This window comes from Centroberyx affinis, unplaced genomic scaffold (assembly GCF_046629955.1).
Source record: "Centroberyx affinis isolate AG114_WGS23_722 - 3 ecotype Tasmania unplaced genomic scaffold, CSIRO-AGI_Caff_v1 ptg003888l_1, whole genome shotgun sequence".
NCBI lineage: Eukaryota > Metazoa > Chordata > Actinopteri > Beryciformes > Berycidae > Centroberyx > Centroberyx affinis.
Window position 1 is genome coordinate 40,213 of NW_027281728.1, and position 14,075 is coordinate 54,287.

Consider the following 14,075-nt stretch of genomic DNA (forward strand, 5'->3'; position numbering starts at 1 on the left):
TTCACAAGTAATCATCCATAATGTTTGTAGAAAAAAAAAAGTACAATTTAATTTTGTTATAAAGAACATGTACAGACAGAATATTTAGACATGTTTTAAACATGTGACGTGTAAGATTACTGTGCATTTAAAGGATTTACTAGGGACTTTTTTAGTTATTGTATAAAATCTTTATAGAATGAGGATGAACAGATGAGGAAAAGATTCGTTTTTTTTTCTCAGACTTCTTTGAAAGAAACATGTGTAACTGTCTACCAGCTCATATATTCACAAAAGCAGCAAGAATCATTTGGATTAAAATGATAAATGACAAAGTGTCTACCAGTCAAACTGGCTCTTGGCAGTTCGGAAACAGTTATAAATGTGAGATGGGATGGGACTGAACGACATCAACCCGTTGGACCTTATTCCTCACAAGCCCAAGATAAACTGAAATCACAAGGCATGTCGTTCCATCCATCACTCGTCACCTCCACACAGTCCTCTACTCCACCCACATCATTGGGCTCCCCACTTTTCCAGGATCCTTCACCTACCAGAAAAGTCCCATCCACCCACATCCACCTCCCTACTGTGGGTATGTTAGACAGACCGATCCAGGTTCTGTCGTGAAATCCGCTGAGAAAATTCTGCTCCTCTTTGCTGTTTACAATGACCAGGTCAGCTCCTTTGTCTCGACAGTCCTGTCTGCTCTTCAACCACTCTTTAGTCTCAGTGGAGATATAGTAGCAGCTGATGTTGAACTTTATCCATCCTGGACGGCAGGGTTTTCCTAGAGATTGTAAGTGTGTATTTTAGTCATTAAAACTTTGACACAGTTCATAGGTTTTAGGTGGATGGGGGCCAGCAGATCACAAGTTTCAAGAGCTAAAGTCTAGGTTGCTACATGGCTAAATTCATCACTATCATAAACTATCATAAACAACACGGATCCCCTATCTTGAACTTTCCAACTTAACCCCTGCTCACAGAAGAAAGTGAAACTATTTAATATAGAACAAGCACAACTATTGAGAAAGTTGAGGATAGCTGGAATTCTACAGCTACTTTTTCATCTGCTATTAGAGTTGCTGTTTGGATACATGGTTTTTGTGTTGCTTAGAGGCTTTAAACAGACCTATTGGATTTGTCACTAACCAAGCCTCTTTTCAGGGCATCAAAACAGTAAGTAATAGCACTATTTGGCATGATCTGCGTGTAATTTTGAGAGAAGTGGAACCAAATCCCATTTTCTTTCACGTGCATTGCTTTCAGCAGCAGGCTGGTATCCAGTTTCTCAAAAACAAGAAGACACATTTTCATGGATGTCCTGAAAGGAGGCTTCGTTTGTAGTAATTACATTACAGCCTCTAAAAATCCTGACCTTTCTGTTTAATGGTATATGTACCTGAAGCTCTGTTATGATGCCACTGTGTGTAGTGGGGTTTGATTATGCATTTGTTGTATGTTGTCCATTCTTATTTGTACCACAGTGAATCCAAAGGCAAATTTCCACATGTGAACAGGGACGATTCTGTTCTATTCTAAGGAAAGGTTGAGTTCAATAAATGTGCTCACTTCTCACGTTGACCTCCTCCTGTAACGCTGCTTTTTCTTTAGCCAAGTTGCTGGAGTTGATCTTCAGTTGGTTTCTCTCGTTCCTCAGGGTGTCTCTCTCTGCAGTCAGGGACTTGTGCTTGGTCTGTAACTGGTCTCTCTGTGCAGTCAGGGAGTTGTAGCTGCTCTGTACCTGGCTCCACTGATTAGTCAAGTTTTTGTATTTGGTCTGCATGTCTTGCATTTCAGCATCATGATGACCAGCAACATTTGAGTCTGCAATGACATGCGGGTTAGACTCAGAGTGTAAGAATTCTAGCATGAACAGTCCCTACACCAGCAAATTTTCCAGTGTTCATAAGTGTTGATTTTTCAATTGACAAGTGTTGATTGGAGAGTTGCTTGTCCAGCTCTGATGGGTGTGGACTTACAGAAACCCTTAAGTTGATTTTTACACTCTGAGTTGCTTTTTTTTTTTTTTTTTTTCTATGTGCATTTGCTCATTAGCGAGACAGCGCTGTACTCACAGTGGACCGCCAGGCCTATAATCAGAGCCAGCAGGAGAAGACACAGCAGCCCCAGACACACTGCAGCAGCTCCAGTCCATCTCTTTCTCCACTGAACACACACTGAATCACACATTATCAGCAGGGGGCCTTTAAAGTCATGTACACAGGCAACATATTGAGGCAATGCAGATGGGTAATTTTGTCAGCAATAGTATTTAGTCATTACATGTTTGTTCCTTCTACCCCACTATAGTATATCGACATTGAATTTGTCCTTTGCCGATCCCCATCTGTATTGCCTCATGTACATCATAGCCTTTATATGTTGTAAACTACACACTGTAGGTTTTGTTGAAATGTGATTAGGCGTGCATTCATGTTAAAGGAAATTACAGGGTTCCGCACACACATATCCTCTTTGCACGTTAAAATTTATTTTGTCAACGTTTCAGTATGGAGGCCTTTCTCAAGACTGTGTAAATAAGACATCACCCTATATATACATACATTCAATTAGTATATATACATTCAATTAGTAACATCTGTGGTGTGGTGGAGTTCACTGCTGTGAATCAGTCTTACTATACATTAGTTGAGATATAAGTGTACTTTCAAAAAAGAAAAGTAGTAGGCCTACTCAAAAGAAACCAGAAAATAACGAATAAAAAAACAAAATAAAGGGGTGAGTGTTGGAAGTGAGGGGGCGTGCATTCTTACCTGAACTTTGAGATCCCTCTTCATTTTCTGATTGAATTTTGAGATCGTCCTCAACACCTTCTCCAGCCTCGCCTGAGTTGCTGTTGAACACCACTGACATCTTTCAGCTCTGTGGTCAGTGCTTCTGCCACCCTCCTGGTCTGCCCTACACTTTTATACTCATTTCCCCGGGTGTTGCATCAAACATTTCTTAATAATACTCAATGATTTGCTGACACAGCTCATGGAAAAAACCTCTGGGACAAATTCTTTATTTAGGAAATACAATGCCTTGGGTTTGAAGAAACAAAAAGACACTGAGAAGAACTATTTAAAGCACTGCTCCGAGATCAGCTGTAGGTATGTACACTACCACTCAAAAGTTTGGACACACCACATTTTCTTTATTTTTACAATTTTTCACATTGTAGAATAATAGTAAAGACATCAAAACTATGAAATAATACAAATGGAATTATGCAGTGACCAAAAAGGTGTCCAACAAATCAAAACTATCTTATATTTTAGATTCTTTAAAGAAGAAACACATTTCAAGCATTTAAGCATAAGCCTTTAGATCAAAATGGCTTTAAGAGAATGAAAAACATAGAACATTCAGCCAGGTGTGTCCAAAGGTTTGACTGGTAGTGTATATTTGAAGCCTTTCATTCCAAAATGCTACGTATTCATTTAATTTGAAATTCTACAGTTTAATTTACATTTACAAGTTGTTCTTCACTGTTGTATCCTGTTAGTCTTTGTATAAACCGGTAATCAAGTAGATAATGCAATGCCATGCATTTAATGTTTTGTGATTTCACGTTCTGTCTTTTATCTGCAGCAGGATTAAAGCAATATTCCACTTATTTTTTAACATGGGGGTTATTTGGCACTTGACTGCCTTGACAACCAGAATATAAACTAATCACCAAGATTGGATGCAGCTGGATGAGTTTGTAGCGTTCTGACTTTTACTTCCCATTCATTTAAATGAGGCCTCAAAAATAGCCTGAAAACTGACATTTAACACGTTGGTGAACAGATTCAACAACAGATCCTGCTGCTGTGATTTTCAATGCTGTTGTTGAATCTGTTCACCAACGTGTTAAATGTTATAACCAGAGAGACTACTAAATTCATTGATTGTTTCTAGCAGAGCTGGAATTGATTGTTTAGGGTTGCAGAGAAATAGCAGTATATCATCTGCATACAACGAAATAATATGCTCCCTTTTCCCACTGTTAATACCATTAACATGTGGGTGTGTTCTAATATGCCTCAGCCAGAGGTTCAATGGCAATGGAAAACAAAAGTGGGGACAGTGGACAACCTTGACGAGTGCCATGCCCAAGAGTGAACCGGGGTGATGTGAAACCATTAGCCATAACCATTGCTTGTGGAGAGTAATTTCACCCAACTTATAGATGTGTTGCCCAGAGAGAAACGCTTCAAAACATTGAACATACAGTATATTTCCATTCAATTCGGTCAAACGCTTTCTGAGCGTCTAAAGAGACCACCATAGAATCTAGAGGTTTGTTTTTAGCATATTGAATGACCCCCAATAAGCGCCTTACATTAGTATAGGAATGACGACCTTGCACAAATCCTGTTTGATCAGGCCCAATGATGGTGGGTAGGATCTAATCTCTTAGCTAAAAGCTTGGCCAATATTTTATTTTCCACACACTGCAAACTAACTGATCTATATGAGGAAGGTTCCTCTGGGTTTTTACCTTGCTTTGGTATTAAGGTAATGGCAGCTGTCTGTGTTGATTCAGGCAATTTTTGATTCAGGAAGGAATGCTCATACGTTTTACTTAAGAGTGGAGTGATAATGTCTTTGAATACTTTGTATAGTTCTGGGGAAAAGCCATCAGGGCCAGCAGCTTTCCCAGAGGGGATGTCATCAATAGCTTCCTTTATCTCTGCAAATGTAATTGGCCTATTCAAAGCCTGTCGTTGTTGCTCATATATTTGTGGTAGGTTTAAGCATTCCAAAAAGGCATTTATTTGAGGGTCACTTTTATGTATTTCTGATGTATATAGTAATTTATAATAATTGGTAAATATGGAATTAATTTCCTCAGTGTGAGTCTTTGAGACATGCAACTGAGTTATGGCTATTATGGTTGCTTAAAAGTTTTGAAAGTAAATTACCCGGTTTGTTCCCATATTCGTATAACCTCTGTTTTTTTTTTGTTTTTTTTAGAAAATAATGATTTCTCTGCTTGTTGGGATATCAAAGTATTAAGAGCAGCCCTTACAACACTCATTTTTTCATGAAATAATTAGCCCTCTTAAATATGCTGTGGTAGTTTCCCAGAGTGTAGAGGGATTCACAGAGCCATTGTCATTAATTTCCAAAAACATGGATAGCTCTTTCCTGATGTAATCACAGAATTCTGGGTCCGACAGAAAGGCTTTGTTGCATTATTATCTATAGGTGTGTACGGGGAGTTGCAAGGTTAAATTAAGAGTAATTGGGGCATGGTCTGATATGTGAATTGAGCCAATCCTACAATTTAAAACTGATGCTGCTAAGGTATGTGGAATAAGGAAGTAGTCTAGCCTAGAACAGGAGTTATGGGGATTTGAGAAGAATGTAAAGTCTTTAACTGAAGAGGTTTTTAATCGCCATATGTCTACCCATCCCCAGCCCTTTCTGAGTAGAACCTGCATATTTTCCCTATGTTTGCAGCACTGATATTAATGTTTGATGTCAAAATAACCATGAAAAATGTAATAACATTTACCATTTTTAACTATAAATGCTGCATGTATTACACTGTGCAGAATACATACAGAACAGAGACTTAAGTGGACATCAAACATGAATGTGGGTGCTGACTTATTGAATTTAATGATTAAATACAAAGTAATTGGTTTAAAACAGTATTTCTACCTATTTTCAAATCTCACGCTTTTATTTTGAAGGCAAAAGGGCCAAATCGGAAATCTTGTTTGTGCTAATTCGAGCTAGTCTTACCTATTGAGGTCGGGTTGTGAGCAGGCGACGTATTTTGAAATAACAACTAGAGTGGAAATTTCAGCTAAATAATGGTCTAAATGTCAGTCTATTCAAGTCACTTTGGGATCGTTTGGCTTCCGGAGACTTGGATAATGCATGGAGCCATTTTATGGTTATTTTCTGTTATTTTTGGAACCGTGAAGTCAAGTCAAGTCAGGTCTCCAGCAACTTCAATTGTTTTGGAGAAGGCTTCTACTCCATTCTGCTGTGGAGCTCAGGGCGCTGTATGGACTAACAAACTCCACCTAAGTTTCAGCTGGCATGGGGTGAGTAGATAATGACAAAATTTTTAATTTTGGGTGAACTATTCCTTTAAAATCTAGTAAACTTGCCATGTTATTTCTAGTAAGGTCAAGTACCAGCTATCACATATCACAGCTTGAGTACAGTTATCAGCTATTACTGTTCATATTTAGTAGCCTAGGCAATGTACAGAGGCTGGTTGCATTGCGATATAAAATTTTGGATATCGCCCCTAAAAGGCAGTATGAATCTGATTGTATATCTGGGAAATTCAGTTTACCAATGCTTATGGCAGAGTCTGCCTGGATCCATTCATATGTTGTCAGTTAACAGGTGAGTATATTTACAGGAATCGTCTCATGAACAGTTTATGACATACTGGAGGAAGCCACAAGGTGTAATATTGGTATGTATTATATTTATTAAGGCCTATAGCAGGCTGTTAAAGGGCATGGTACACACAAAACACTTTGACAGTGCAGACTTGACATCAACAATGATTATAGTATTTTATGATTGATATTAATAGTCATGTTCTTTATAACACACTATGCTATCCACATTGATTTTGTCCCCCTGCTAAAAGCAGTATTACCTATTTCCATTATCTCCAAAGTTGGCCTGTGTATAATGACCTTTACAGGGGCCACCAGGATCTACACAGGCTGTCAAATAATTGGGAATATTGAAAAAATTGTTACTGATAGAAAAAAATCTGATCGAAACCATGGTCGAACAGACTAACAAATACCTGATGACAGAGCAAAATGGCATTAAAACACTCAAGTTGAACCATGTTTGACCATGGTTGCTATCAAATACTGCCAATCAGTACAATTTTTTTCAATATTCCCAATTATTTGACAGCCAGTGTGGATCCAGAGGCAACAGCATTGTGCAATACGCTAGTCATTGGTTGGCTGAATTGTCAAGTGTCATATGTAATTTGTTCAACAATACATTTTACATCAAAATTCTGAATTATTTCACATTATTGGCGAAAGCAGGAACAAATGTTAATAAGCAAGAATGTGAAGACCAAAGGAAACTGTCAGTATTTCATTGTATCACCTTGCATTGTATGTCAAATGAAAGAAACGAATAGCTAAGGTCAACTTTCACAAGTAATCATCCATAATGTTTGTAAAAAAAACAATACAATTGTAACACTTTATTTGAAGGGGGGTGAATAAGGCTGACATAACACTATCATAACTATGTCATGACAACTGACATGAACATTAATTAAACTTTATGAATGTTTACGACTGTTGTCATTAAGTGTCATTCGGTCGATAATGACACTTTCAATGCAAAGTTGACACTGTTCCAGATGTCTCTGAAGTTTGTCATGACATATGTTTATGACAGGTTATGTCCATTTGGTTAATGTCAAGTTGTCATGACAGAAACATCTAGAACAGTGTCAACTTTGCATTGAAAGTGTCATTATCAACCGAATGACACTTAATGACAGTCATAAACATTCAAAAAGTTTAATTAATGTTCATGTCAGTTGTCATGACATAGTTATGACAGTGTTATGTCAGCCTTATTCACCCCCCTTCAAATAAAGTGTTACCATACAATTTAATTTTGTTATAAAGAACATGTAAAGAGAGAATATTCAGGATTTTAAACATGTGACGTGTGAGATTACAGTGTATTTAAAGGATTTACTAGGGACTTAGAATTTATTAGCGATTGTATGAAATAGGAGCACAACAAAGATGGTAGAGGGCTTTTTTGTTTGAAAAAAACAAGTGTAACTGTCTACCAGCTCATATATTCACAAAAGCAATGACAAAGTGTCTACAGGTCAAACTGGCTCTCGGCAGTTCGAAAACAGTAAATGTTGGATGTGTGTTGCGCTGTGGGATGGGATGTGAGGGACTGAATGACATCAACCCATTGGACCTTATTCCTCACAAACCCAAGATAAACCGGTACTACAAGGCAGGTCGTTCCATCCATTATTTGGACGCCAGACCTCCACACAATCCTCTTCTCCGGAGAGATCATTGGGCTCCCCGTCTTGCCAGTATCCTTTACCTACCAGAAAACTCCCATCTACCCACATCCACCTCCCCTCTGTGTGCTTGTCAGACAGACCGATCCAGAATCGGCCGGAAAATCCGATGAGAAAATTCTGCTCCTCTTTGCTGTTTATAATGGCCAGGTCAGCTCCTCTGTCTTGACAGTCCTGTCTGCTCTTGTCCCAGTCTTTAGTCTCAGTGGAGATATAGTAGCAGCCGCAGTTGAACCTTTTCCATCCTGGGCGGCAGAATTTTCCTAGAGATAGTAAGTGTGTATTTTAGTCATTAAAACTTTGACACAGTTCATAGGTTTTGGGTGCAGATGATCAGTTTCAGGAGCTAAAGCCTAGGTTCCTGCCTGGCAAAATTAATCACTATCATAAACTTGGATGGAAACTTTTAACAACAGGGATTCCCTATTTTCAACTTTTCACTTTAACCCCTGCTCATTAATCAAAAGAAAGTGAAACTATGGAATATGAAACAAGCACAACTATTCAGAAAGTTGAGGATAGTTGGAATTCTACAGCTACTTTTTCATCTGCTATTAGAGTTAGAGCTGTTTGGATACATGATTCGTGTGTTGCTTAGAGGCATACCTCAGTGTCACCTGTTGGATTTGTCACTAAACAAGTCTCTTTTCAGGGCATCAAAACAGTCCAAACATCCTTCAAATTGCATGTAGCCATCCCATGCAGTTCCATAAGCTGTTGTTAAGAGTAAGTAATAGCACAATTTGGCATGATCTGCATGTAATTTTGAGAGAAATGGATCCAAATCCCATTTCCTTTCACATGCATTGGTATCATCAGCTAACAGCAGGCTGGTATCCAATTTCTCCAAAAAACAAACAAACCCAAAAACCCCCCAAAAAACAAATTTTCATGGATGTCCTGAAAGGAGGCTTCATTAGCAATAATTACATTAAGCCTCTAAAAATCCTGACCACTCTGTTTAATGGTATTTACTTTAAGCTCTGTTATGACGCCATTGTGTGTTGTGGGGTTTGATTATGCATTTATTGTATGTTGTCCATTCTTATCTCTACCACAGTGAATCCAAAGGCAAATTTCCACATGTGAACAGGGACGTTTCTATTCTATTGTAATGTAAGGTTGAGTTCAATAAATGTGCTCACTTCTCACGTTGACCTCCTCCTGTAACTCTGCTTTCTCTTTAGCCAAGTTGCTGGAGGTGATCTTCAATTGGTTTCTCTCGTTCCTCAGGGCGTCTCTCTCTGCAGTCAGGGTGTTGTAGCTGCTCTGTAACTGGTCTCTCTCTGCAGTCAGGGAGTTATTCCTGGTCTGTAACTGGTCTCTCTCTGCAGTCAGGGAGTTGTAGCTGCTCTGTAATTGGTCTCTCTCTGCAGTCAGGGAGTTGTAGCTGCTCTGTAACTGGTCTCTCTCTGCAGTCAGGGAGTTGTTCCTGGTCTGTAACTGGTCTCTCTCTGCAGTCAGGGAGTTATTCCTGGTCTGTAACTGGTCTCTCTCTGCAGTCAGGGAGTTGTAGCTGCTCTGTACCTGGCTCCACTGATTAGTCAGGTTTTCGTATTTGGTCTGCATGTCTTGCATTTCAGCATCATAATGACCAGCAACATTTGTGTCTGCAACGACATGTTGGTTAGAATCAGAGTGTAACAATTCTAGCATGAACAGTCCCTACACCAGCAAATTTTCCAGTTTTCATGTGTTGATTTTTCAGTGACAATTGTTTAGAATTGACAAGTGTTGATTGGAGAGTTGTTTGTCCACTCAGCTGATATGGCTCTGTGGCAGCTGGTCGAAATGATGTGTTTAATTAGCTCTCTTACAGTCTGAGTTTTTTTTTTTTTTTTTTTTTTTTTTAGCTGTGTGCATTTGCTCATTAGCGAGACAGTGCTGTACTCACTGTGGGCCGCCAGGCCTATGATCAGAGCCAGCAGGAGAAGACACAGCAGCCCCAGACACACTGCAGCAGCTCCAGTCCATCTCTTTCTCCACTGAACACACACTGAATCACACATTATCAGCAGGGGGCCTTTAAAGCCATGTACACAGGCAACATGTTGAGGCAATGCAGATGGGAAATTTTGTCAGCAATAGTATTTAGTCATTACATGTTTGTTCCTTCTACCCCACTATAGTATGATATCGACATTGAATTTGTCCCTTTGCCAATCCCCATCTGCATTGCCTCATAGCCTTTATATGCTGTAAACTACACACTGTAGGTTTTCTGGGAATGTGGTTAGGCGTGCATTCATGTTAAAGGAAATTACACGCACACACGTATCCTCTTTGCACATTAAAATTTATTTTGTCGACGTTTCGGTATGGAGACCTTTCTCAAGACAGTGTAAATAAGACAGTGTACACATCACCCTATATACTGTACACATACATTCAATTAGTAACACCTGTGGTGTTGGTGGAGTTCACTGCTGTGAATCAGTCTTACTATACATTAGTTGAGACATAAGTGTACTTAAAAAAAGTAGTAAAAAAAAAGTGTAAAAAAAGTAGTAGGCCTAAACCAGAAAATAACGAATACGAAAACAAAAGGGGCGAGTGTTGGAAGTGAGGGGGCGTGCATTCTTACCTGAACTTTGAGATCCCTCTTCATTTTCTGATTGAATTTTGAGATCGTCCTCAACACCTTCTCCAGACTCGCCTGAGTTGCTGTTGAACACCACTGACATCTTTCAGCTCTGTGGTCAGTGCTTCTGCCACCCTCCTGGTCTGCCCTACACTTTTATACTCATTTCCCCGGGTGTTGCATCAAACATTTCTTAATAATACTCAATGATTTGCTGACACAGCTAATGGAAAAACCTCTGGGACAAATTCTTTATTTAGGAAATACAATGCCTTGGGTTTGAAAAAACAAAAAGACACTGAGAAGAACTATTTAAAGCACTGCTCCGAGATCAGCTGTGGGTATGTACACTACCAGTCAAAAGTTTGGACACACCACATTTTCTTTATTTTTACAATTTCTCACATTGTAGAATAATAGTAAAAACATCAGAACTATGAAATAACACAAATGGAATTATGCAGTGACCAAAAAGGTGTTCAACAAATCAAAACATTCTTATATTTTAGATTCTTTAAAGTAGCCGCCCTTTGCCTTGATGGAAAGACAAAGGCTTTGGAAAGAAATTCATACATAGGATCAACTTCACTATTTATATTTGTCTAAGAAACACGTTTCAAGCATTTAAGCATAAGCCTTTAGATCAAAATGGCTTTAAGAGAATGAAAAACATAGAACATTCAGTCAGGTGTGTCCAAAGGTTTGACTGGTAGTGTATATTTGAAGCCTTTCATTCCAAAATGCTACATATTCATTTACTTTGAAATTCTACAGCTTCATTTACATATACAAGTTGTTCTTCACTGTTGTATCCTGTTAGTCTTTGTATAAACCGGTAATCAATTTGATAATGCAATGCCATGCATTTAATGTTCTGTGATTTCATGTTCTGTCTTTTATTTGCAGAAGGATTAAAGCAATATTCCACTTATTTTTAACATGGGGGTTAGTTGGCACTTGACTGCCATGACAACCAGAATATAAACTAATCACCAAGATCGGATGCAGCTGGATGAGTTTGTAGCATTCTGACTTTTACTTCCCATTCATTTGAATGAGGCCACGAAAATAGCCTGAAAACTGACCTTTAACATGTTGGTGAACAGAAATTTGCTCCTAAAACAGCCCAAAGGCATTTTCTTTACTCTTCCCGTAAAAACTCAGTGAAAAGTTGTTGAATAAGCCTTCACATAAGGGGCATAATTTTGACTGACATCTTATAATAGTGAGCTCACAGGGTGAACAAGGACAGATCCTGTACAGGCCCACGGCGCGTGTTGAATTCCACTAGCTGCGGCCACACTGATCCGTAAGAAAACGGAAAGAATTAAATAATAATAATAATAATAATAATACATTTTATTTCTAGATCGCTTTACATGGTACTCAAAGACACTTTACAGCGAAGGGATAAACAGAATAAAATATTAAAAATATATAAAGCAAATGGTACAAAAGTGATGATGATAAGTAAATGACCATAATAAAAATAAATAACATGAGTATTAAGACAGAGAAAGAAAACAGTGTAGATGGTTTGTTCTTTTAGGAGAGGCAGTGGGGGTCAAGTATTGTAGGCAGTTCTGTGTCCCCCAAGGTGCGGTGCTTGGTCTTGGTGATGGGGGTCAAGAGGTTGGCATCTGCTGATCTGAGGTGGCGGGTGGGGCTGTGGCGATGGAGAAGGTCTGTCAGGTATGAGGGGGCAAGATTATTGAGAGCTTTGTATGTGATGAGGAGGATCTTGAAGTGGATTCGGTGCTGTATTGGGAGCCAGTGAAGGTGTTGAAGGATGGGTGTTATGTGTTCTCTGGAGCGGGAGTGGGTGAGCAACCGGGCAGCTGAGTTCTGAATGTATTGTAATTTTTGAAGGAGGGTGGAAGGGAGGCCATATAGGATGCTGTTACAGTAGTCCAGTCTGGAGGTTACGAATGCGTGCATGAGAGTTTCAGCAGCTGAGAAGGAGAGGGAGGGTCGGAGTCGAGCAATGTTGCGGCGATGGAAAAAGGATGTGGTTGATATGTGGCTTGAAGGAGAGGATGGGATCCAGAGTGACGGCAAGGTTACGGACCGGGGGGAAGCTGTGACTGTGTGACCATCAATGTTGAGTGAGAAGTCCTGGGAGGAGGATAGGAGGGATTTGGGGCCGATGATGATGATTTCCGATTTATTGAGGAAGTTGCTGTTCATCCAGGTTTTTATTTCAGTGAGGCAGTTCGTGAGGGTGGAGAGAACGGCAGGAGTGACAGTTTTGGTGGAGATGTAGAGCTGGGTGTCATCGGCGTAGCAGTGAAACTGTAGTCCGTGGTGGCGTATGATGTGACCTAGGGGGAGCATGTAGAGGATGAAGAGGAGGGGACCAAGCACTGAGCCTTGGGGAACACCATGGGTGACTGGGGTGGTGGTGGATTTACAGTTATTGATGGAGAAGTGAAATCTGATAGTGAAATCTATTGAAAAGGTAGGATATGGGGTTAGAGAAGGGAGACAGGCTTTGACAAGGGTGGAGGGAATGGGGTCCAGGGGGGAGATGGAGGATTTGATGCCGGTGAGTACTTTAGTGAGGTCAGATGCGGTTATGGGGGAGAAGTGGGAAAGGCCTATGGTCTGTTGGCGAGGGAGGGACAGGCTCAGGGTCGGGGGGGGGCGAGGGGGGATGGGAGAGGAGGTGGCTAGCTGATTGTGTATATTTTCAATTTTGGAATGAAAGAATGACGGGAAGTCGGTGCATTTTTCCAGGGTGAAGGTGTGTGAGATATTGTCCATTGGTTTGAGGAGCTTGTTTGTGTTGGAGAACAGAGTGTTGGGGTTGGAGGAGCCAGAGTGTATGATGCCGGAGTAGAAGGTGGAGCGGGCTGTGTTGAGTGCAGACGTGTAATGGTGAATGTGCTCTTTGTAGGCCAGGGCGTGTACAGTCTAGTTTTCTTGTGAAGTCGTTCCAGTTGTCTTCCTTGTTTGAGTTTCCGTAATTCAGGACTGTACCAGGGGGCAGAGTGAGTGAATGTGACAGTTTTTGTTTTTAAAGGGGCAAGCTGGTCAAGGCAGTTGGACAATGTGTGATTATAGAGGTTGACAAATTATTGATGGATATACTGTATTTCTGTCCATTGGGCTGTCTTGGAATGTCAACATGGTGGGAGAGGCATGTAGCAAAGCGGTTGAGCCACCACTTTGTAGGGCTATAACTAGTGTGTTCCTACCTTGGCCGATTGTAACAGTGGAAGGATCTGAGTCCCCACCCCTAATAAAATTAGTCGCAGTACTCGCACGTGCAACTATGTTTATACCAATCCTGCTCAATAACGTAGCCAGTATGAACACAGCAGCTACCTGAACTGCAAAATGTGCACTTGCTTACTCTTATTAAGACTTAGCACAAACCCTCCCTCCCCATATTCAACAGGATGGGTGAGACGCCCCTACTCGAAGGTAAGCCTAAACTCAATAACATGA